Source organism: Paroedura picta, chromosome 15 (genome assembly GCF_049243985.1).
Source record: "Paroedura picta isolate Pp20150507F chromosome 15, Ppicta_v3.0, whole genome shotgun sequence".
NCBI classification, from domain to species: Eukaryota; Metazoa; Chordata; class Lepidosauria; order Squamata; family Gekkonidae; genus Paroedura; species Paroedura picta.
This window is the reverse complement of record NC_135383.1, coordinates 21,026,058-21,051,142: the sequence shown is the minus strand read 5'-3', so window position 1 is coordinate 21,051,142 and position 25,085 is coordinate 21,026,058. Positions and strand designations below refer to the sequence as shown.

The 25,085-nt window shown below is 50.7% G+C and overlaps 2 long non-coding RNA genes across 2 annotated transcripts in view; both read right to left on the bottom strand.

The window, feature by feature from the left end:
• Positions 1 to 7,017: 7,017 nt before the first annotated feature.
• Positions 7,018 to 15,936, bottom strand: LOC143824659 (uncharacterized). The gene is made up of 3 exons (XR_013226824.1): positions 15,776 to 15,936; positions 12,736 to 12,868; positions 7,018 to 7,112 (listed from the first exon to the last, which is right to left on the bottom strand). It is a non-coding gene; the product is annotated as an uncharacterized LOC143824659 (long non-coding RNA).
• A 597-nt stretch (positions 15,937 to 16,533) lies between these two features.
• The window catches only part of LOC143824658 (uncharacterized), a 28,942-nt gene continuing 20,390 nt past the window's right edge, over positions 16,534 to 25,085 (bottom strand). Inside the window, exons 2-4 of the long non-coding RNA XR_013226823.1 lie at positions 17,829 to 17,905; positions 17,166 to 17,282; positions 16,534 to 16,765 (exon numbers count right to left, since the gene is read on the bottom strand). This is a non-coding gene — a long non-coding RNA (uncharacterized LOC143824658). The remainder of the gene's footprint in view (positions 16,766 to 17,165; positions 17,283 to 17,828; positions 17,906 to 25,085) is intronic.

Here is a 25,085-nt window from a genome sequence, read left to right as displayed (position 1 = left end):
TTTTCTGCTGCTCCAGACAGACGAATGCTCTATCTCGATCTACCCTGCAAGGCCGATGTGTGGATGGTGCCCCCCCCTGGCCAAGCTGCTTGCCTCTGCAACAAACATGATTAATTCATGGTGTCCCTACCATTTCTCCACAATATCCTGAAGTGGCTATAAGCCTCGATATTTCAAAAACCGCCATTAGTAAACGTGCAGATCTGTGCTCTTTATGAAATAAGTCTGCCTCATGCCTGGAACGCTGTAGCAAGGAAGTCTTCCCTGATTGGCCAGGGTGTCAGTTCAAAGTCTTCCCAGCTGCAAGGCTTCCCTTAAAGTGACTGCGCTCCAGAAGCCCTAACTTCTCTCAGCAGAGATTTGCCTCTTGGTTCCCCCCCCCCCCGCAAGAAAAGAAAGAAAGAGACTCCTGCTGGGTTTTGCCCCCCCTCCATTCTGAGCTTCCACAATCAAGTGCAGAACACTTTCTGTTTCAATGGGGAGATTGGGGGGAAGGGGGGGTTTGCAGAAGACCTGAGTTCAAATTGATCTGAATTCAGCAGGATCCACAATGGAATAAACAAAGTAAGTGTAGAATCAGCCCTAGTTTCTACGCCTGTGCTTAGATCCAAAAGGTAGAATGAGATATAAATCTATTTGCAACAGTGCTTGTTGCTGGAGAAAATCATCTCCTTGGAAGATTCTTATAGACTAGAGGGTGGGGTATCTGCAGCCAACTTGTGGACACTGGTGCCATTTTAGAGAACAATCCAGTCATTTCTTTTAAAAAATGTAACCTATTTTAAGCATATTTTAATACGATAAGCTGCACTGGGAGCTGTAAGGAAGAAAGGCAGCTGCTAAATAGTTTTAAATATAATAATTTAAAAACAGTTTTAAATAAAATAATTTAAAAATAGATTTAAACTGTAAATAAAATAAAGGATAAATAAATTATGATGATGTCATCCATTCAGTTGTGTCCGACCCTCAGCGATTCTATAGGAAAGTCTTCGTCATGCGCCCCTGTCTCTGACTGCTTCCTTTAATTGGTTCATAGTCATCCCTGTATCGGCTTTGATTGTGTCGCAATTTTAAAATGTCGCAAGGACCCTATCTCGATTAGATTCCTTATAAGGTAACTTTTGTACCATCAAATCTCCATTTTGAAGTTGTCTCAGCTAGAGAGGCAGGAGCATCTCTTGGGGCAGAAACTTAAGAAACGGTATCTATTTTTATTTTCTTGTCCCTTCACTTTGCAGCAGGACTACAGCGACCGTATCCCTTCCCCATGTGCCTTTTCAAGTGTTACCCCCCCGCCCAGTGCCTAGTCCTGCAAGAGGCCTTGCAACAATTTTGTATGGATGACTTCTTCTCCCAAATGGCATCAGCGTCCACTGGATGGACAGTACAACATCTACTTTGGCCCTTGGAGATTGTTCCACTTAGGGCAGACTTTCTCAGTCAGGGTTTCGTGTAACCCTGGGGTTTCTTGATGTCCTTGGAAAGGTTTCCCAAATGTGTAGAAGTTAATTTTTAATACATTTAAAAAATCTGTGAAACACTTATCAGGTGATATGACCATATAAGGTCACATTGACCCATTTCCCTCCTCCCAAAATGGCCAACAATGGGCCTGGAGGCGGTGGGAAGGGGAGGGTCCCTGGATGGGTGTGCACACAGTTATGCTTCCCAACCATATTCTACACCAGGGATTCCCAACCAGGGTTGCAGGGATCTGTGGGAGCTCCAGAGGGGTCCATGGCCTTTCCTCTCCTGCCTTAATGGACTGAGCCACAAGCTAAGGAACCAGTCCCTTCCATTGCTCCACCTCCCAAGTGTGATTGAGTTCTCTTGTGGTTTCTGCACCTGGGAGGGGGCGGAGCCTGCATGCCAAATCCCTCCTTAACCCTCCTCCTCTCTCTGGAGGGCTCCGTGGGTAGGCCATGGGAGGGAAGCTGGTTGTGGTGTGGTATGGGGGTCCAGGCTGTTTTCAGCTCCTGCCCTCCTTTCTGGCCTACATGAGGTAGAGCCACTGCAGTAGTAGGAAAGGCTGGAGGAGGTAGCAAAAGGAGGGTGAATAGTGCGGGTGGTGATGTCACTTCCAGGGGGCGTGGCTATCTGGCATCACTTCCAGGGCTCCTTGAAGGCCAAAACATTATTTCAAGGGCCCCTTCACAGTAAAAAGGTTGAAAAGGGCAGTTCTACACGACTGTGCCACTTTTGGAGTTTCCCGAAGCCTGAAGATTGTTTCATGGGATTTCTCAATGGTAAAAACATTGAGAAAGGCTGACCTAGGGTCTTTGTTTCACAATATGGGGGGAAATCCCCTAGATTCCCCCTTCATGCCCCAGTGATCCACCCCCCCCCCACACACACACCAAAAAAACTCCAGAATCCAGCCTGGCCTGGAGGAAATTCGCCTACCATCCCACAGCAGCAATTAGCAATTCCTTGGGTATGCAAGGAAGGGCCACAAGAGGCAAGCACTGGCACATCCCTTCCTGCCCACCCACTCACAATCTACCTAAGCTCATAAAATCAGCCTTTCTGTCAAAGGACTATCTAGCCTCTGCTTAAAACTTCCTTAGAAGGAGAACTCACCACCTCCCAAGGAAGCCTGTTCCACTGAGGAACTGTTCTAACTGTCAGGAGTTTCTTCTGGATGTTAAGCTGAAAATTCTTTTGAATTAATTTCAACCCATTTTTTCTGGACCGACCCTCCAGGGCCACAGAAAACAACTCTGCTCCATCTTCTCTATGACATCTCAAGTATTTGAAGATGGTTATCATATCACCTCTTAGTTGCCTTCTCTCCAGGCTAAACAGACCAAGCACCCCCAACCTTTCCTCATACAACCTGATCTCCAAACCCCTCACCATCTTCGTAGCCCTCCTCTGGATATGCTCCAGTTTCTCTACATCTTTCTTTAGTTGTGGTGCCCAAAACTGTACTCCAAATGAGGTCTAACCAGAGCAGAGTAAAGTGGTAACATCACCTTGCACTATATTTCTTTTAATACCGTCCCCAATTCCCATTTGCCATTTTAGCTACCGGGTCACACTGCTGACCCATGTTCAGTGTCTGGTCTACTAAGACCCCCAGATCCTTCTCACACCTACTGCTACCAAGACAACTCTCACCCATCCCATAGTGACACATTTGATTTTTCCTACCTAAATGCAGAACTTTACATTTTTCACTATTAAAATTCATTTTAGCCCAGTTTTCCAGCCTGTCAAGATCATCCTGTATCCTGATTCTGTCTTCAGGTGTGTTTGCTACCCCTCTCAGTTTAGTGTCCTCTGCAAATTTAATAAGCACCCTCTCTATCCATTCATCCAAATCATTTACGAATATGTTGAACAACCAGGTATAATTTCACTGAAGTAGCACAGCACCGTGTGGCGTGGGGCAATGGAAATGACCCATCATGATGATCCTCAGTCTACATGTCCTGACTCATCACTTGCTACACGTGAAAGCCAATAACCAGACGACCACTTTCCAAGAGAGGCAAATAACCTCAACGTCATGGGTGAGGACGCTGCAAAGTTCCATTATCACACAGTGTGCACAGTTTTGTGCGGTTCGAGGTTGGACCCCAAGATCAAGCAGGGAATTCTATGGCTCAACAAGGACTCAGACCAGTTTTTCTCCAGATATGGACACATGCACTGCATAGTGCAGGGGGTTAGACTAGATGATCCATGAGGTCCCTTCCAACTCTATGATTCTATAAATTGATGCCTACCACATGTTTTAAAAAGAAGCAGTCGGAAGGCCAAGGAGAGATGTGGGGAGCTATTTCTTTATTATTTGATTTATAGACCGCCCCTCTCCGCCAGATACGATCGGAATCAGAGCAGCGTGCATAAATTAAAACGATAATAGCGAGACGGTCTTGATAGCCTAACTTGCTGGACCTTCCGGAAAAGCTCAAGAGACAAATGGAACCAAATGCGCAGTCCCAATTCTGATTGAGGTGCTGCATTTTCAAACCAACACGAGCTTCAGCTAAACACTCCACAAATACCCGAGAGGAAAAGAGAGCTCTCCAGATGAAAAGTTAATGCTTCCACAACATAATTCCTGGTTTCAAAAAGAGGGGGGCAGGGGAGGGAATCGGAAGGCCGGTGTTCTGCTGCCACCTGCTGTCCTTAAATAAGTTCTGCCGTTGTGACTGCCGGAGGAGTCTGCTTTCCGTTGTGCTGATGGATTAAAAAGAACAAAATAAAAACTCCACTGCTGGGTGGAAGCCAAGGAGTTCCATCTCAACGCACTCCTTATTGGTACTCCGGGTCTGCGAATGAGCGGGTTTTCTCTTTCTTGTCTCCTAATGTAATGTATGTACAAAACAGTTGAGCCGTTCACAGACTACGGGGACGACCCTTGGCCCCGTTACCTAGGCTTTGTGTATAGGGGAAACTAGAGGTGCTCATGAGCTTCCCCGTATATCTACCCCCATACCCCCCACCCAACGGCATGGGATCTTCGACCACAGAGGTTGGGGGGATCCTGGAAGCCAGGTGCAGGGTCGCGGTGACATCACTGCTAGTTCCATCACCCAGAAATGATGGGGCCATGTCAGCGACGCTCTCCCTCGGCCCTCCACTCCCAAGAAGTGGCCATTTCACCCAGGCTGGGAGGGGGGGGGAGGCAAAGTGACGGCATGAAGCATCATAATCTTACTCCCGGCTGCACCCCAAGGTTATGTCACAATGTTCTAGTGTCTCCCTGGTCTCGATGATTCTAATCATAGAGTTGGAAAATCCCTAGAGCATCAGAATGATACTTCCGGGTACAACCTAGTCCGCTTCCAGCACTGATCAATCAGATCTCTCCCCCCCCCTCCCCATGTACACACCCATAGCTTAAGTGAAGCTGGATGGAGAGGGGACAGGATAGCTCTCTTGAACTATGTGAAAGGCTGTCACTTGCTGGAGGGCAAAGAGCGGTTCATGTTGGCGGCAGAGCAGAAGACCCACAGAAATGGCTTTAAGCTGCATGTAGAACAGTAAGGGTGAGTCGTTCAGCAGTGGAATGGGCTGCCTAAGGAGGTGGGGAGCTCCCCCTCACTGGCGGTCTTCAAGCAGCGTCTGGACAGATACTTATCCTGGATGCTTAAGGCTGATCCTGCACTGAGCAGGGGGTGGGGCTAGATGGCCTGCATGGCCCCTTCCCACTCTAGGATTCTATGGGTCTAGTTCAGCAGTAGAATGGGCTGCCTAAGGAGGTGGGGACCTCCCTCTCCCTCGGGGTCTTCAAGCAGCGGCTGGACAGAGACTTCTCCTGGATGCTTGACGCTGATCCTGCATTGAGCAGGGCGTTCGACTAGGTGGCCTGTGTGGCACCTTCCCACACTATGTTGCTATTGCATTCGATTCTTTAGAATGACAGATTCAAAGGCAGCTTTAGTGCACAATATAGTGAGGCTAAATCTCCCTTCCGGCAGAAAGACTCTGCGGTTTCGCAAACATTTGGAGGTGTGTTTCCCTCTCTCCTCTGAAGAGCTTCCTATTTTTTTTTCTCCTCCTTCCAAAGGACTGCTACCCTCCCTCCATTCAGCACAACTCTTTGAACAGGGAACGGGGCGTTATTATCACCGAGGTTGTAAGAACACATCCACTTTGTCTGGATAAACCCTCTCCTTCTCCTCAGGCACATCGTCTTTTTTGATGGCCTCTGTTTCCCGAGTCAAAAGGAGCATTATGTGGAAATGACTCGCAAAAGATCAAAACAAATATCCACCTGGGCTCCTGTATGAACTCTTCCCAATCCCCTCGCCCATCTTTCAGCGTCCCTGAAAGCGCTCTTGTTTCAGAATCGCTCTTGAAGCCAAACAGAAAAAAGATTGCCAAGGCTCTGAAGATGGCCGAGCCGAGATGCGGGGGCAGGCAGGCAGGTGGGGGCGGGCGGGGAGACGCTTGCAGGCCAACAACTGTCATCGGCTTAAGCTGCTGCCGGTTAGTTCGGCAAGTCTGCATACAGGATGACAGAGGGGGAAGTATGAAATCAAAGGAATACAATGTAAATATTTTAGAGTTTACATTTAATAAGTCCTCGTTAAATATCCAAGTTTGCATTGGAAAGACCCAAGAGGTTAACCATAGGATAAAGCTGGGCAAAACGTTTCACCAGCAGAATTGCCAAACTATATTTGAAATCAGAGTCCAGTAGTGCCTTTAAGACCAACAAAGATTTATTCAGGGCGTGAGCTTTCGAGTGCAAGCACTTTTTGTCAGGCTATGAACTCCTTGCATGACAGGGAATATATAGCAGAAATCAATTCTGTTACATCAGTAGACTGTCACGGAACCAAATACAGCCAGTGATAAATGCAGCAAATGCAGGCAGGGGCTCATGGGAATTGTAGTCCATGGACATCTGGAGGACCACAGGTTGACTACCCCTGACCAAAAACACAAGGAGAGACCAAACTGCCTGTTGTCAGTGATCAAACTATATTTGGTGTCCAACCAGCTTCAGGCAACTTGCAGCAGCTGCTCTCCTTTACCTTTGTTGCGGTGTCTGATCCACGGAGCCATTATTTCAGGTGGAGAACCGGATTAAAACAAAACGGGAGTAACTGGGAAAATGTGCTGGGCTCCAAAAACGAGCCAGGTCCCTAGAGCCAGCGAGGCTTGTGGTTAAGAGCGGCGAGGTTAGGAGACGGTATAAGTGAGGGGTGATCTGGCCTGCTTCGGCAGCACGTATGCTAAAATTGGAAGGATTAGAACTCACAGAATTCTGATGCTCAGCATATCATCTTATTAAGCTCACTCGCCTCTGGTGAATTCTGGAGTAGATGCACAGCATATAAAACTTTTGCCTTAAAAAAAAACAAACCCACAAAAACACCAATGCAATGCCTTGCTAGAATGTTTTTTTAAAAAACACAAACCAAGAACCTGAATGTACTGATTTCCCTTAAATTAAACAAAAAACTAAAGAGCAGAGAGGGAGGGAAGGGAACAAAGAAACACAACTTAGTCTGTTTTTAAGAATGGAAAACTGAATTTTATTAATGATGGGGTTGTTCTGAAATAAAAGAGGTTTCAATCGCTTGTTGTGAAGCAGACTTTTCCACGCAGAGCTTCTTTTTCCTCTGGGAAAGCCTCACAGCCTTTATCTGGAGGAGGAAAATCGGAGGGAGAAGAAAGGTGCAGAGTGAAGGAACAGGATGCAAACTGGATGGGCTTCAATTCGGTGATAACCAGAATCAGAAAAGGCCCCGGTCGTTCAAAAGCAGTGGGGTAAAACTGGGTGAATCAGGAGGGCCTGCAGAAGGGCCCATCAGCCTCATCTCAGGTAGGCGGGTCCATCGGGGCACCTCCTGAGTTGGGCCTCTGTGTGGCACAGAGGGCCAGACTGGATGGGATACTGGCCTGACCCAGCTGACCTCTCTCACTTTCTTAGGTCGGGAGGTCACAGCTAGGTATGTGCACAGCTAGGTAGCGTGGAATTCCAGAACTTGAACCTACACCAGTCCGGCAACCTTACCTCCTCTCTGCAATGTTTTCTTGACCTCAGAGAGGTCAGGGGGTGCTATGTGGCTGGTTAGGTGGCTGCAGAGGCATGGTATACTTTTGAGGCCCCACTTCCAAACCTCAAGAATATTTCCAGACCAGGGACTGCCAACCTCCTGGTGGGGCCTGGAGATCTCCTGGAAGGGCTGCTCATCTCCAGACTATGAAGATCAGCCCCCCAGGCAGAAATGGCTACTTTGGAGGGGTGACTCTGTAGCACTGTACCCCACTGAGGTTTAGGGAGGCCAGCCTGCAGGAGGGGTCTGAGGATCCCCGGGAAGTTTAGCTCCTCTCCAGACAGTTGGGCTGAAGGGAAAGCTCTTCCCCCTCACAAGGAATACACGCGGCCCCTCTGCTAGCACAGTGATGTCTGCCCTTCTGAAGCTGGAGGCCTGCTGCTGGAGACTGCAGTCCCTGTTGTTGTCACAAGGCCAAGTAGTCGCCTAATGAAAGTGGATCTCCTAGTTCCCCCCAAAGTCTCACTACCGACTTTCCTGTGAAGCTAACTCTATTTATAATTCCAGAGCCTGAAGCAGTCAGCGCCTAGGCATGGGGGCGGGGGGCAGTGCCCGTCGTGGCGCACGACCAAGCGCATGCACGCAGGCTCAGAGCTCTGCACAGGTGTGGAACCCTACCCCAGAGCTGTTCCAGATCTGATTGAAGGCCGTAGAGTAGGGTTGGGCACTGAACTCTGCGCCTGTGTGCATGCGTCAACTAATGTGCCGGCGCCCGCACTTCCCCTCCTCCCTGCACCCCTGGCTGCTTCGGAAAATTGGATGGAAATGGGTATTTAAAGCAAAACGAGATGCTCAAGGAAATGTGGTAAGATATAAAGCAGGAATAGTAGCCAAAGGATTTCTTCAAAAATAGGGAGAGGATTCTGATGAAACAATTGCTCCAGTTGCAAAATACAATACAATTAGTATACTATTAAGCAGTGGTCCCCAACCTTTTTATCACCGGGGTCCACTCAGCGCCGGGGACCACTCACCGGGGACCACTCAACGCCTTTTACTGAGACCCGGTGGGGGGGGGGGCGTTTACTCCTTTACTCTCAACCACTGCCCTAGCGCTCTCTGATCGCTATGGTAATGTTTAAACATCCTTTCAAAATAAGATACAGACACGCCACAACAATGAACATAAGGAACATTTTATTTTCATGGAAATTTTAACTCATGACAATGACAAATCAATGGGAACCCTGAGCTTGTTTCTCTGCAACGAGATAGTCCCATCTGGGAGTGATGGGCGACAATGACACTCAAAGTGTGTTGTAAAGCAGTGGTCCCCAACCTGCGGGCCGCGGCCCGGCGCCGGGCCACAAAGGCCATGGCGCCGGGCCGCGGCTCCCTCTCCCCGCCCCCCCCGCAGTAAAAAAACTTCCCAGGCCGCAATCTTGCGGCCCGGGAAACTTCTTACTGCGGGGAGGGCGGGGAGAGGGAATCAGGGCCGGGCCGCGCCCGCGCGGCCCGCAGGTGTGGCCCGATCCACGGGCGCGGCCCGCGGGCGTGGCCGGGCGTGGCTCGCGGGCGCAGCCCGATTTGCGGGTGCGGCCCGCGGGCGCGGCCGGGCGCGGCCCAATCCGCGGGCGCGGCCGGGCGCGGCTCGTGGGCGTGGCCCGCGCGGTCCCTGCGGGCGCGGCCCGATGCCCTGCCGGTCCCCAGCCTAATAAAGGTTGGGGACCACTGTTGTAAAGGGCCGGGGGGAATGAAGAAAAGGGCCAGGGGGGGGAAGAAGGCGTCCTTCGGGGCCCACCTCCAATTAGTCGAAGGAAACTTGTGGTCTGCAGCCCACAGGTTGGGGATCGCTACTCTTAAGTACTGCATCATTCAACAATATGCACGTCAAACATCTCAATGTCACAATTGCATTTCTTCATGGAGAAATTACAGAAGAGTTATACATGGAGTAACCACAAGGCTTTATTGACCCAAAAATAGCACATCTTGTATGTAAACTGAGGAAAGGCCTATATGGACTTGAACAAGGTGCAAGAGCATGGAATGAAAAACTGGACATTATGCTACCCCAATGAGAATTTAAACCAGGTGAGGCAGACCAGTGCCTATATTCCAGAAACAAAGATGGACATTTTGTTCTATATTGGCCTATGTAGATGACTTGATAGCAGCTACAGAAAATGAAAGAGATTATAAAGAAACTGCCCGTTGTATCCAAGAATACAACGGACGCTAGAGCTTGGTAGTGGGAAGAGGAAGGGGAGGAGTTGTCCAGTCTGTAAGGGCATGGGGTTGAATGTGTGTGTTGTGTGGGAGGTTGTGGTGGTGTAGTGGCAAATGAGGGCATGGGTGTGGAAATATGGGTGTCAAGAGCCTGTGGTTTGGAATGTTCATTGAGTGTGAGAGAGGACTGACCTTTGGGAATTGTGGCATAGTGGTCACAGATGAGCTTTCCAGAGCCATGTCTTCAGATATGTGAAGGGAAAATCAGACTGGAGACTCTTCTTAGGGGAAGATTACATGGCAACCAATTCCCCCCAGTTCTGCGTCATTTCCCTTCTTGTGTGAATTAGGCCACATTAACCAAAATGCCCCTCTAACCTAATACACATGGGGTAGTCACAGTACACAGGTGTCCACCCTGTTCCTTCTTCTCCATTTTTTCACTGTTGATAAAATGTTATGTGCCCACATGCTTCTTTCATGGTTGCTCCTTAGAAGAACGGATTTTTGTACCCTGTTGTTTACTACCCAAAGGAGTCTCAAAGCGGTTTACAAACACCTTTTCCATTCATCTCCCCACAATAGTCAATCTGTGAGGTATGTGGGGCTGTGAGAGGTCTGAGAGAACTGGGAATGGGTCGCAGTAACCCAGCAGGCCTAAGATGTCTCAAAGTATTTTCCGATCATCTTCCCTTTCTCTCCCTCTCACTATTTACAGTTTTAGGCTGTAAGTATTTATTTAGATTTTCCTGCACTTTCCAGACTCACAGGACTGATGCTGGTCTGCCTGTCTGTGCCCCAGAATACAAACAGTTGCTGGTAAGGGCTGGCCATAGCCCATAGCCCAGGAGGGACACACCTGCACCACTTCCTCCCAACTGCAGGCAAAAATGGCTCCTTTGAAGGCTGGACTCTGAGGCATTGTACGATTTTGAAGTCCCAGCTCCAAACCTCCAGGAATATTTCCAACTCAGCAGTAGCTAACCTCCAGGTGGAGCCTGGAGAGCTCCTGGAGTTACAGCTCACCTGCAGAGTATAAAGATCAGCTCCCCGGGCAGAAAGGGCTACTTTAGACAGGGTTGTGGTAGAGAAGAAACATTTAAGGCTTCCCACACAGGTTGTTGTTGAATTGAAAGACTCGAGGCCTACTGCACAGGGTTGTTGTGCAGATGAAACAAGAGACAAAAGAACCAGCTTCCTCTGAAGAATAATGCTGTGTAGTGGCCTAAAATCTGCAGAGTATTGCAAAGAAGAAAGACACATGGCTTGGCTGTGTCTAACCCCTGGTCAGAGCAGTATTTTAAGTGAGAAGGGGCTTTTCTGTGGCCTCCCTGTCAGGCAACTGTTTAGCAGAAGGGGAAAGTTCCCCCCCCCCTCAAAAGGAAGGCCCCTAAGGCTCCCCTGCGTTGCTCTTGGAAAGGCCTCCCTCCCCTCAGTCAGGGCCTGTCAGAGGCTCCTTCCCGGCAGGCCTGAAGGGGGGTGGGGGGGACCTCCTGCCAGCTCTGTCAGGGTTCTGAGGCAAAGTGACAGTTGGACATGACAGTTAGGATAGCTTGTCAGTCCAGGGCCAAGGGACCAGGTGTTGGCCCTCCCCATCACGGCCCGAGCCCACCTCAACACCCCTTACTGTTTTATCAAGAGGGAAAAGATTGTTCAACATCTGAATAAAGAAGTGGAAATAAAAGAACTGGGAAATGCAACCTATTCTTAGGGATTCAGATTGGACAGGAAGAAGGTGGAACATATCTTCTTAACCGGAAACAAAAGAGACTCGAACGAATAGAAACAGTTTAAAAAGAAGCACACACAGTGGCCACACCAATGATGACAGATGTTTGTAAGAAGAAAGATGAGGGTCAGCCGTTACCTAAGAACCAGCACAGAAGAGCCATAGGGAAACTCTTCTATCTGACAACAATTGCTAGACCAGATATGGCTACTGCTGTTGGGATTTTAAGCAGAAAAGTGCACCAGCACAGAATGACTGGACTGCAGTAAAGAGAGTGGTAAAATATCCTAAAGGGACTGCAGATTTAAAATTAAAGTTACCTGCTAACGGTAATCCCATATGGTTTGTTATACTGATGGAGATTGATGATACCAGACTACAAGTCAACTAGGAGATATTTATTTTTGTACGGAGATGGTCCCATCTCATGGGCCAGCAGAAAACGAGAAGCAACAGCTCTATCATCGACAGAGCTGGAATATATTGCCGCAGCAGAAGTGTGCAGAGGTTGAAGAAACGGCAAAAAGAGTTTGGAATATGTGCGCCATCACTTGGATGGAGGATAACCAAAGCTGCATCACACTCTCCCCAATAGACAAGGTACATGTACGGGCAAAGCACATAGGAGTGCGGGATCACTTTGCGCGTGATCTCAGAGAATGAGGGGTCATGCAGATGAGGTTGTCCAACCAATTAAAAGACGGCTGATGTCCTAAACAAGCCTTTACCAAAGGGCAGATTGAAGAGCTTGCCTACGAATATTGGACTTTTTGGTTCCTGCATGCAGGTCTGAGAAGCAGAGTTGGAATTCTTGTTCTGCCTCCCTGCATGGACACTCTGGGTGTGAGATTGAGAGTCAGATAGACTGCGCTCTCTGGAGTCCCCGCATGGGGAAGGGAGGATGGAGGGGAAGGGCACTCCTGCAGGGCGTTCTTGACTCTTCTGTATGGGAGAGAAGAAGAAAAGCAGGCAGGCCCCAGGGTCAGCTCTCTTGCTTTGGTCAATAAAATATCCGAGGGATCGCAGACTTCCTTCCAAGCTGGGGTCTCACAGTGGGCAGGTAAACCTGCACTTCGCCTGAAAAGACTTCTTCAGAAAGAGCCCTCGTTCCCCGGAGGCAAAGGCATTTCAAGACTGGGGCTGGGGCCGTAGGGCCGAGTGGGAAGAGCATCGGGAAAGGCAGCTGAATCGGCACAGAAGGAGCCTGCAGTGGGGAAGGCTTATCTGGACAGAAGGAACTCCGATGCTCCTAAGAGCGGGATGGCCTGGTGGGCTGGATAGGCTGCCTCCAGAAAAGGGACGCTAACTCACCTTACTCATGTGGAAGGACTTTGAGGAGCTGTCCGATGACCTCCCAAGCCCTCTCCCGGATGTCTGCTTCCGGGTCGGCCAGGGAGACGGACAGCTTTGCCACCAAGTGCCCGAATTCATCTTTGCCAATGTTCTAGAGGGAAACAGAAAAAGAGGACTGTCTTGTCCATCCAGAGACAGCACAAGAGCCCTGAACCACTGGGGTCTTCCCCTCCTGACCCTCCCCACTGAACCCCGGGAGGAGAAGAATGTCCCAGTGGCAGACTCTGGCATTTCGGAGAAGAGGGGGGGAGGGAGCTGTGGGGACCAGAGGACCTGTCCTCATCTTCCCCCTCCCACAGAGGGTGCAGCCCCTCCTCTCTTGCTGGCCTCCACCAGCCATATCCCGCTGGGGGTGGGAGACTTCTGTTCCATCCGGGCATCTTGGTGGCAGCCAATAGGTCCCTTATCAGGGCACACGCCCGGGCTCGGGAGGCAGGCCACCTCACCCGGTTCCAATACAGTAGTTGCTGCGGAAGGAAGGAAGCGGCCCCTCAGTCTACGCACTCCGGGCCAGGGCATGATACTCAACGCACCCTCCCCCTGCATCTCTGCCCACAAAGGACTGCGCTGCTCTTCAGAAAGATCCACAGAGGGGGATCTGCTGTGGGGGATCCCCATGCTTTCAAAAGGGCTCCGGTCATGTGGGAAAGCTGCCTGCCCCCATCCTGTACCCTAAGAGGGCAGTCATCTCTCAGCCTGGCTGACCTCATTTTTTGTGGAGCCAGGGTGAAATCAGCAAACCTCCCCCAGGGAAGGTCATATGAGCTGCAGAGAGGTTTGCTTGCGGGCAGCTGGTGTTTCTCAGGCTCATTGACCTCCCTGGAGTGTTGCCAGCGTGTGGGGAGGATGCCCAGGTATTCATCCCTGAGCACTTTGGGGAACAGAGGTGGGTCAGAAAAGAAAGACGGCAAGGAGACGGTCGGCCTGGAACCTTTTCCCTCAGAGGCTGCTTTTCTACGTGCAGGGGTCTTTTTCTAACGGGGCAATGGAGAGTCTTCTCTGCCACCCACATTTCGGAGAGGTAGACTCCACAGAAAGCACAGCCACCATCTCAAGCAGCCCTCAGATTCCACGAGGGAACAGGACTGGATCCCAGCAACCCTTCAACTTGGGGTGGCAGCTCTTTGGGAGTTTTTCCACCAGGGGAGAGGCAAGCCACTTTGCTTCTGCTACTGAAAGCCCAGATTCCGGAATGGGGTTCTAGAGCAGTTGGTGGGGAATGAGCCCTATCCGGCAGGCTGGTGGGGGGCGTTTGTGCAGACCCAGAGGCGACCCTTTCTTTGTGCTGGGCTCCCTTTTGCTCCCCTTTGCCTATCGGCCTCCGACCTTCCCCAACCACTTACGCCCAGGAGAGTGTAAAAGTGACTTGAGGAGGGATCCTCCCGGATCAGACCCCGCAGCATCCTACGCAGGGCCTCCTCACCCTCCTGCTGTAATGCCTGATGGGAAGAGCAATCTGGCAAGGGATGGCTGACCCTCCCCCCCTCCCCCCCCGGCCTGCCCAGAAAGCCTTGAAGACCAACACACCCTCTCCAGCGGGAAGGTGGCCTCTGGATTCGGCACCCAAAGAAGGACCCTGCCTCCTTCAGCTCTCCCGGAGGAACACAGCTCCTCGTCCCAAAGCTGCACCTCGTCCTCCAGAGAAGACCGGACTACTAGGCGTGCCTGCTGCTCCTGTAGCCACACCCCTTCCTCCCCCCCAGTCCCCATCACAGGGACCCTGAGAGCCAGTTTGGTGTAGTGGTTAGGAGTGCAGACTTCTAATCTGGCATGCCGGGTTCGATTCTGCACTCCTCCACATGCATCCAGCTGGGTGACCTTGGGCTCCCCACAGCACTGATAAAACTGTTCTGACCGAGCAGTGATCAGTGCTCTCTCAGCCTCACCCACCTCACAGGGTGTCTGTTGTGGGGAGGAATGGGAAGGCGACTGTAAGCTGCTTTGAGCCTCCTTCGGGTAGAGAAAAGCGGCATATAAGAACCAACTCTTCTTCTTCTTCTTCTTCTTCTTCTTCTTCTTAGGAATCCCTGAGATCTGCCCTTGCATCCCGGAAGCAGGAAAACCTCCAGGGGGTGTGAGGGCAAGAGCTTCTGAGGCCATCTGAGGGAAGAGCAGTGAGATCTCAGCCTGCCATTAGGGAAAAGCCTTAAAAGAGCAGGGTAAAGAAACAGCCAAATTCCACCCCCACCCCTCATTAAGGGTTCCTGCATTCTCCCACCCCCACCCCCACCCCCAAATTTTCCCAGGGCCCCTGAGTTTCACTCTTATTTTTGATGCCACCTCCTCTTTGGGGAAAGGAAGAGTGGTCTTCCTTTCCTGCTCCCGGCCGTGGCAGACGCACCTGATGGCCCGGAGGAAGCAGAGCTCCTGTTGGGGGCCCTGGAGGTGGCAAGAGGGAGGCTGTGAGCCTGGCAAGGGGGGCCGAGGAGGCCCTGCTGCCCGGGAGAGAAGCAGCCATCCCCAGTCCGAAGGGGAACGGGAAGGGGAACGGGAAGGGGACAGCCTCGCGAGGGAACGGACATTGTGCTGGGCTTCATGCCTCCTCGGCTTTCCCTCTTCCTTGGCGGCCAGGAAATCTGCAATAACACATGCTGCACCCATTTTTGCGCGCCTCCTGCAGGCGGCTGCAGCTGGGGAGGAAGGACCCCGGTTAATACCTGGAGAGATCCCACTTTCCTTCCCCTTCCAAGGAGCCTTCCATTGGAGCCCTTTCCGACTGGCTCCCAGGGTTGAAGAGGCAGCTTCTGTGCCCCGGAGGGCTGGTCTCCACCCAGAGGTTGGCAGGGTGAACACCTCTCAGCCGATCGCTTTGGCCCTCTGGGGGCTTTTGGTATGATAGATGAAGCCTTTCTGGGCTGGTGGGGGCCTTCCTTTCCTCTTGCCCCTTGGGGTCATCTAGATCATCACCCTGTAATGCTTCAGCAACAGGTCCAGTGGCTCCCAGGTTTGAGGGTGGTTGGCTGGATAGTCTGCCTCCAGAAAAGGGACGCTAACTCACCTTACTCATGTGCAAGGACTTTGAGGAGCTCCGAGGCCTCCGATGACCTCCCCGGCCTTCTCCCGGATGTCTGCTTCTGGGTCGGCCAGGGAGACGGACAACTTCAGCACCAAGTGAATCAGACCCCAAAGCGATTTGCGCAGGGCCACCTCCCCATCCTACTGCACTGCCTGGGAGGAAGAGGAATCTGGCATGGGATGGATGACCCCCCTCCCTTCAGATGTGCCCAGAAAGCCTTGAAGACCACCACTCCCTCTACTGCAGGGAGGAGGCCTCCAGATTTGGCACCCAAAGACGGAACCTGCCTCCTTCACCTCTTTGTTCTGTTCTCCCCAAAGTTGCATCTCATCCGCCGGAGAACACAGAACTGGCGGGCATGTCTGGCACCCTCTTGACAAGTCACGTGGTGTTCAACGTACCTGGCCTGGGGGTATGATACTATGGTGGCCCCCCAAGGACCATTCCCAGAGCCCAGGTGATTATCGATTCCCGGAGCTTGGGCCCCAGGAGCGGATGGAATTTGCTGGCAGGACAGAAGGACTCTGTGCTGGAAGGGAGGGCAAACCCCTGGCCCTGCAGGGGCTCTGTCTGAGGCACCCCCACACCCCCTCAGGCCTGGGACAGAGGTGCTGCAGGGTGAGGGTGAGGGTGGGCAGGGGGATGGCAGTGCAGCTGGTGGAATTCAGGAAGAGCCTCTTGGAGGGAGGCACCGCTCCTAGCTGCAGAACAGGGTGCTGCCTTGAGGCGCTCTGTCCGCATCCCGAGGCCAGGCAGGATCAGCAATGGCCTCCGGGCAACTCCTTCTCCTGCCTGCCATCTCTCCTTTGGGCTGCCTCTGCTTGCCATCCTGCAGCCCCAGAATTGTTTCCCTCCCCCTCATAGAGCCGGGCACCAAAGTTGCCCAGCCAAAAACGTACCTCAGGTCTGCCATGGCCTCCATAGAGAGGATTAACATTGGCTCCAAGCCAAGGAAAGATGTGAGCATGATGTCTTTGGGGAGACAAAGGTTCCAGAAAGAGGACATCAGAGATCCTAGGGCTGAGGCAGGGCTGCTCCTGCCCCCACACCCCTTCCTTCCCCCCCCCAGTCCCCCTCACAGGGATGCTGGGCTCTTAGGCATCCCTGAGACTTGCCCCCGCATCCCGGAAGCAGGAAAACCTCCAGGGGGTGTGAGGGATTTTCCTCTGCCTCTCAGCAAGAGCTTCTGAGGCCGACTGAGGGAAGAGCAGTGAGATCTCACCCTTCCATTAGCACAACGCAGGGAAAAGCCTTAAAAGAGCAGGGTAAAGAAACAGCCAAATTCCACCCCCACCCCCATTAAGGGGTCCTGCATTCTCCCACCCCCACCCCCACCCCCAAATTTTCCCCGTGGCCCCTGAGTCTCACTCACTCTTATTCTTGAGGCCACCTCCTCTTTGGGGAAAGGAAGAGTCGTTTTCCTGTCCCGCTCCCGGCTGTGGCAGACCCTTCTGACTGCCCGGAGGAAGCAGAGCTCCTGTCGGGGGCCCTGGAAGTGGCCAGAGGGAGGCCGTGAGCCTGGCAAGGGGGGCCGAGGAGGCCCTGCTGCCCGGGAGAGAAGCAGCCATCCCCAGTCAGAGGCCTTCTCTCTGTCTGCATTGGAGCCGGTCCCTCCTGAAAGTCTCCGCGGCCTCCCTGGCCCTCCAGGGCGCCTGGCTTGCCCACGGATCCTATCCAGCCTGCCCTGCCGCCTTCTGGGCAGTGCCTTGCGGGCCGTCCCAAGGACACGGCATCCTTGGCAGACGGAGGCAAGCTACAAGGTCCTGTCCCTCCAAGATATGCTCGTGGGACAGCCATGGGGTTTCATAACCAGGGGATTGGGATGGTGGGGACCCCAGTCCATTTTCTGCAACCATCCCTGTTGCAGGCAGCTTTCAGCCAGCACAGGATCCGTGTGCATGGCCTCCGTAGCTCCTGAGCCTTTTGTGGGAGATCCATCCATCCGCTAACAGAGCCAGAGAAATTAGAGGATGGGGAATGGAAAGGTAACACCCTCACAAACATTGCACTGGGCCTTGTGCCTCATGGGGTTTACCTTTTCCTTGGCGGTCAGGAACTGAGTGATGAATTGAGCCGCTCCCCTTTTAGGGTGCCTCCTGTAGGCGACTGCAGCTGGAGAGAAAGGACCTGGTTAATACCCAGAGAGAACCCACTTTCCTTCCCCCTTCCAAGGTGGCTTCTATTGGAGCCCTTTCCGACTGGCCCCCAGGGATGAAAAGCCAGCTTCCGTGCCCCGGAGGGCTGATCTCCACCCAGAGGTTGGCAAGGGAACACCTCTCACCCTGATATAAATGAACGCTTGAGGGAGAATTAAACAGTCCAGATGCAGTTTAATGGCGCCTCGCAGAAATCTGGCCACAGTTTCCATTATTTCTCTGTTGATTTTATCCAGTAGGAGGGGAACCGTAAGATGGTCAGGAGGTCCTTGCTTATGTATTAAAATAGGGCTCAAAGGTTTTCTATGCAGCAGCAATGACGTCCTCTCTTTCCGGACCCAAATATCATTAAAGGGGCGGGGAATGAAGAAACACAACTTTGTTTTTTTTTTAAGAATGGAAAATTGAATTTTATTATTGTTCTGAAATAAAAGAGGGTTGAATCGCTTGTTGTGAAGCAGACTTTTCCCCACAGAGCGTCATCCTTTTTTCCTCTGGGAAAGCCTCACAGCCTTGATCTGGAGGAGGAAAATCGGAGGGAGAAGAAAGGTGCAGAGTGAAGGAACAGGATGCCAACTGGATGGACTTCAATTCGGTGATAACCAGAATCAGAAAAGGCCTCGGTCGTTCAAAAGCAGTGGGGTAAAACTTGGGGATTCAGGAGTGCCTGCAGAAGGGCCCATCAGCCTTATCTCAGGTAGGCGGGGCCCATCGGGGCTCCTCCTGAGGGCACCTGGGGTTGGGCCCCTGTGTGGCCCAGAGGGCCAGACTGGATGCATCTGTGTGTTGCATCCCTTTGGAGCGCCTGGCACCAGAAGTGGGCTTCAGACCAGAAACAAGCTTATGTCATTAGCAACGTAATAAAACCTATCAAGGTTCCAGATTGAAAGGCAGAGACCCCTACACCCTCCCCCCCCTTTTTTTTTCGCCTTCTTCCCACTCCCAGCCTGCCTCCATTGACTTGTTCATCTGTCTTGAGCTTCCCCCTGCTTTCCTCACCCTCGGGCTCTCCTCGTGAAAAGTCTGGCGCTGTTGGATGTTGGCCACCAGGTCCTGACAGGTCCCTGTCGGTGGTGGCTGCTGCTGTCAGCTCAGGCCATAGAGTAGGGTTGGGCACAGAGCTCTGTGCCATGCAAGTGTGCACCGAATGGCATGCCGGCGCCCGTCCAATCCCCTGCACAATGCAGGAACTCACGACTACCTGCCCATCCACAGTGACCCCAATTTCAGGCCCCAGTGATCCCTCCACCAAAAAACTCCAGAATCCGGCCTGGCCTGGAGGGAATTCACTTCCCATCCCAAAGTGACGATCAGCAGTTCCCCGAGTATGCAAGGAAGGGCCAGAAGAGACAAACACTGGCACATCCCTTCCTGCCCACCCACTCACCACCTGCCTCAGTCAATAAAATCAGCATTTCTGTCAGATGACTATCTAGCCCAGTGGTTCTCAGCATGGGGGTCGTGACCCCTCGAGGGGTCATTCGGCCCTTTCTCGGGGGTTGGCGGAGGCCGCATGGTGCTGGCAGGGGCTCATGGGAGTTGTAGTCCATGAACATCCAGAGGGCCACAGGTTGACTACCCCTGCTGTAAGGGTTGCAGCATTAGGGAAGTTGAGAACCACTGATCTAGCCTCTGCTTTAGAACTTCCAAAGAAGGAGAACCCACCACCTCCTGAGGAAGCCTGTTCCCCTGAGGAACCGCTCTAATGGTCAGGAACGTTTTACGGATGTTTAGCCGAAAATTCTTTTGAATTAAATCAGTTCTCTTTTCTTTTGACTCTGAACTGCTAACATATTTTAGGGCTTAAAATATTCTCTCCACAGGACAGTGATGGTCACAGACAAGTGGTGGTGGTGGTGGTGGTGTGAAGTGCCACTGAATTGCAGCTGACCCCACCGGGTTTCCAAGGCAAGAAACATTTAGAGGAGGTCAGCCACTGCCTGCCTTCCTTGGTGGTCTCCCATCCAAATACAAACCAGGATCATCCTAAGTCAAATTGCTCTAATGAAAAACACCCCTATCCTATACCTGTATGAGTGGCCCTTTTGGTTTTGAATTAGCCTATCAAAACACTCCAGGCAGAAAGTAATACTGTAGCAGGTGACAAGAAGGGAAAACTTGGTCTGTTTAGCCTGGAGAGGAGACGACCAAGAGGGGATCTGATCAACATCTTCAAGTATTTAAAAGGGTGCCATAGAGAGGATGTAGCAGAGTTGCTCTCTCTTGCCCTGGAGGGATGGACCAGAACCAATGGGATGAAATTAATTCAAAAGAAATTCCATCTAAACATCTGGAAGAAGTTCCTGACTGTTAGTGTGGTTTCTCAGTGGAACGGGCTTCCTCGGGAGGTGGTGGGCTCTCCATCTTTGAAAATGTTTAAACAGAGGCTGGATAGCCATCTGACAGAGCAACTGATTCTGTGAAGGTTCAAGGGGGTGGCAGGTGATAGTGGGTGAGCAATAAGGTTGTGAGTGTCCTGCATAGTGCGGGGGGTTGGACTAGATGACCCAGGAGGTCCCCTCCAACTCTATGATTCTAAGGCATCAAGACATTTCGGCTTTCAAACATGATTAGGCTTACTCAGTTGTATGTGCAAGCCAAAATCCCAACGGATTTCATCCTTCACTGCTCCCCCCACCTATCTTCTTCGCAAAGTGGAGAGCTGAATGTCCCATCAAGGCCTCCCGAACTCCCTCCCCAAATCTTTCCATCTTGGATCCTGAAGATTTCTACTGTGCCCCAACCCTCCTGACTCGTGATCGCAAATTGAATCGTGTTAACAAAGAAAGAAAACAAAAAAACGTGTTCGATGGGATTGACATGGCCTGGATTTCTGCTGTCTAATGGCGGAATTCCACACGGACTCTGATTATGGTGATCATGAATCTCTGACAGAAACTTACTGGCACGTTCCTGCCCTGGATTTCTTTGCCCGTGAATTAGGGCAAGCTTGCTGCCATGTTCTCATGAGCCAACACGCATGAGCGAGGGATGGTGCTCTGTCCTCATCCCCCAATACTGTCCCCCCCCCCAAATTGGGCTCCTCTAAGGACTGAGTAGAATAAGAGATCCTTTACTGCTACTTCCTTGTCTTTCCCGGCCCTTCATTTTACAGCTGTCTGCATTGATTTTGCAGCTTTCCCACCCTCTGGACTCCTGCTCCTTTGCAGAACCATGTGTGAAACTCATCAAACGCCGCTGAATGATTATTAAAAGCCCATCTTGGATTCCTTCACAGTTTCTTTTGGCAAGTGGCGGGTTCTCTTCCACTTTCCCCGTAAAAGTATTTGTCAGGCCTTCGAGAAAATGGGGGGGGGGGACCCTACACATTCTACAAAATGCTAGACACAACTGCAGGTGCCACAAGTAAAGGAAAGGCCAAGCAGTGGAGCAAACAGAACATTGCACTCGGGTTGGGCACTGGGTTCAAATCCTCGCCTAAGCATGGAACTCATTGGAAGAGAGTGGGAAGTCACTAAATCTCAGCATAAGGCACTTTACGGGCTTGTGGAGATTTAAAAAGGTATAGCTTTGTGTGTCTTCAGCTTTTCAGACTCTGAACCCTTTCAAAAGGATCCATTGTGACAGAACAGCAAAATTATCCATGTTTGAAAGGTGGCGGCGGCAGAATATAGCCAAATGTCCTAGAAAATAGCAAATAGAAAATCACAACAAGTTTTATTTACAGTCATTCAGACCAAATTTCAAATGCACAATTAAAATAACAAATCAATACAAAATTAGATATTTGAATACAAGAGGGGTAAATAAAGAGTCTTGTTTCTTTGAAAAGCTGACGCTGCCTTAAGGAAGAAAATTGGGTTTTATTCCTCGCTTTCCAGTTGAAAGGATCAGGTCAAGAGACAATGTGAAAGACCTCTGCTTGAGATTTTGGAGAGCCACTGCTGACAGCCTCAATGGACTGATAGTCTGATTTGTATACGGTCACTTCCTGTGTGTTTTCAGGTTAGAAGCATCGGAGCTCAGACCCATGAGACAGCCAGCCAGATACTTGTATTCACCAAATCCTGCACCTTGTCGTGGTGGGCTTGTGCCTCCAAGCAGACGGTCACTTTGTTGTGGCTTCCTGAGAGCAATACCCTGCAATGGGGGATGCAAACCACCACCAGGACATAAGAAGCTGCGACGCTCTGACACAAAACGTGAGGTCACCTAGCCCAGAACTGCTTATTCTGTGCTCCAGGGTCCGAGAAAGAGAAAGTCCTTTCCTGAGTCCAGCCCCTTGATGTCCTTTGACTGGAGGGATTGGGGCTTGGACTTGGGGCCTCCTGACGGGAATGTGTGGGATCGACCACCTTGGCATACCGGGATGAGGCTGGGAGGCATGCAATCAAGAGGTTTCCCCGGGGCCACCACGTGTGAAAGTGAAAATGAGATGTAGGGTTAATGCTGACAGGTTTGCTACAAACTATTAAAAGAAAGCCCTTGTCTTTCGGCACTGAATGTCAAGGCAAATGAGAAAGGCAACCAATTCTTAGCAACAGCATGGCTTCACAAGGCGCATGGCAGCTCACCGGTCTGCTGTCACCTTCACCCTCTCCCTCCCTCCCCCGGCCACCCTACTGAGAGCCCTGAACACTAATTTTGCAAAGTAATTAGCTCACCACTTCCAAGTTCAACCCTTCACTGCCTGAACACGTCCTCTCCTTTTGGTATATCCTGCTTTCTTTTACAGGCTTAAGAGTAGCTTAGTGGTGACTCACGCCCCGTGAAAGACAGATGTCACTTGAAGTTTGCTTAAGCACCAACCCAGCTTTTTAGTAGCAGCAAATCTTCCCTATACACTCAAAAGCCTTTTTTTTTTTAAGGGGGGGAAAAAAATCAAACACACCATTCATTCTGACCCGAATCAAAGAGGCTGATGAAAGTAAACACCTGTGCTAAGCCATAGCTGGAGAGGTATTTGATCTCCGGCTTTGCTCTTCATTTGAACTGGGATGCTCTTTGACAAGGCCTCTCCCAGGGTGGTATGTCGTCGTCCCCCCCATCCCCTGCTGTTAACACAGAAATATTTAACTCTCCTATTGTGAATTCTATCAATAATCATGTTTGGCCTTAAAAAAAAAATCCCATCATGATGTACTGTTTTCTGGCTTGGGAGCTCATACCTGTTTTAATCCTCTCAAGATGAATGACATGCAAGATTCTAAATGCCCCCAGATCCTGTTACCAACCATTATCAGTTTTCTCCTTATTTTCACAGCACTTAAGGATACAGGAAGATTGCTTTTTTGTTAAGGGAGGAGGCCGTTTTTTCAAAAAGGAGAGATCAATAGGCGTCTAGAGCCAACGCAGAAGTATTCCGTTGGATTAAATGAATTTAGTCATGAGTCTTGCCAGCAAGACTGGGAGTGCTGCATCAATGAAAATATACAGTAGTCACACCAAACGAAACGCGGGGGGGAGAACAATGGAGGGATTACCTCTGAACAACATAGGAAAGCAAGCACAAAAGGGTGGGGAAAAGAAAACCCACAGAGGGCAAGAAGAAAGCAGAATGTGTCCTTCCCCTTACAGTACGTTTGTGTGTGTCACAGCCAACACAACAAAGAGCCTTTATGGCACCTGGAAGGCTGACACGTTTAGGATGGCGGGAATTCTGGTGAATCAGAGGCCCTGCTGTCAGATGCACGCAGCCTTCCTCTGAAAGAAGGCCAGGCCTCAGGATCTGGTTGCTTTCGACTGCTGCGATGGCTAAAATTACACGGGATTTCCAGGTAGCTTCGAAAATGCACAGAGCAGGTTTAGCAGATACCTTGAAATCAATTCCTTTCCTAATTGTCTTCTGCTTCTTTCTTTCTTTCTTTTTTTAGAGTTACATCCTTTATTGACTTCATGGGCTTAGCTGTAGCTATGGAGGAGTGCCCCAAACAGGCTATCTTCTTTTTCATTTATTGACAAATGGTCATAATTGCTCATTTTTTCACACTGCCTTTTTATCTAATGTGGATCTCTGCTTTCCTCCCAATGTCTTCCCTCTTGCAGATTTCATCCTCTTTTGGACCGTGCACAACTTCAGAGAACCAATCAAAATGTCAACAAGGCTTTCAAAAGCCCATGATGTGTAATGGTTCAAAGGTCAAATTAGGTTCAACTCTCTTTATAGGATTCCCAACTCTGGCTGTGGTCTGTACGGGGCTTTTTACCCACTGCCAGCTTGATTAAATCCTGCTATCTACGCTGAATTCAATTTCCACTTTGATTTTGGGCGCTTTAAATTTTTCCTCTACAACATGCATGATTGATCCGGAGTGACCCTACCGTTCCTCCGCGATATCCAGAATTGGATATAATCCTCGATATTTGAAAAATTGGCATCAGTAAATGTACAGATCTCTGCTTTTTGCGAATTAACTTCCTGCCTTGTCCCTCCAACACTGTAGCAGAGCAGTCTTCCCTGATTGGCCAGGGCATCAGTTCAAAGACTTCCTGGTTCCAGGTTGCAAGGCTCGTCTTAAAGTGACTGCGCTCCTGAAGCCCTAACTTCTCTCAGCAGAGATTTGCCTCTTGGATTTATTCCCCATTCTCTGCTGTTTCCAATCCTCTGCACCCGCTGCACTTGGCTCCCCTCCCTGCTCTGAGCTTCCCAATCGATTGCAGAACACTTTCTATTTAAATTGGAGGGGGGGATGGCTGTTCTATAAGAGTCCCCTCTTTTAATTCATATCCTTTCTACCAGCCTCATTTTGTGGGCCAGCTGCAAGCAGCATAGGGCAGAGAGAACGAGAATGCAGCCTTGCAAGATGAAATTCATAGGTGACAATCGCAGCCCATTAACCTACTTTGTATACCTCCTGGAGTAGCTGTGGGCCCTGCGGGATCTGTCGGCGTTCTGCAGGGCCTGCAAAATGGAGCTCTTCTGCCAGGTCTACAGTTGTGGCCGGGCGGTAAGGAAGATCACGCCCCCCCCCCCCCCATAGGAGTGGCAGTAGCGATTTCCATCGGCATCCCTGGCTCACCCTTCCCCTTCAGAACATTTTATTGGATTTGTTAGGACTAATATGAGTTTTTTCGCCACAGCATCCTATCTTCATGAGTTTTGTATTGTATCTAATATTGTTCAGTTTTTTAAAGGGGCTTTATTCAGCTGCTGTAACCCGCCTCGAGTCCTCGGG